We start from the raw sequence: 285 nt of genomic DNA, 5'->3' as shown, positions 1-285 counted from the left end.
GGCAATCGGTGTGTGATCTCTCCCTGGCCTTACATCGGTGTGTTTCCCCTCCCCTGCCCAGCTGAGGAGGAGGAGGAGGCATAGGGCGGCTTCGGTGGGCATCTGGCATCCAGCAAGGGTCAACCCACCACTGGAATTAAAAAGGGAAAAAAGAAAAATGGTTATGCACAGTAATGGGAAAAATACCCCGCTGATTAAAGCAAGGTTTCTTAGATGACAGTGCTTTGTAACAGAAGTAGCTCGAGATTCATTCCTAAGACTGAAGCAAGCACAGCTACACAATAA

The sequence above is a fragment of the Falco punctatus genome (assembly GCF_963210335.1).
Source record: "Falco punctatus genome assembly, chromosome: 6".
NCBI classification, from domain to species: Eukaryota; Metazoa; Chordata; class Aves; order Falconiformes; family Falconidae; genus Falco; species Falco punctatus.
Note: the sequence above shows the minus strand (reverse complement) of the source record.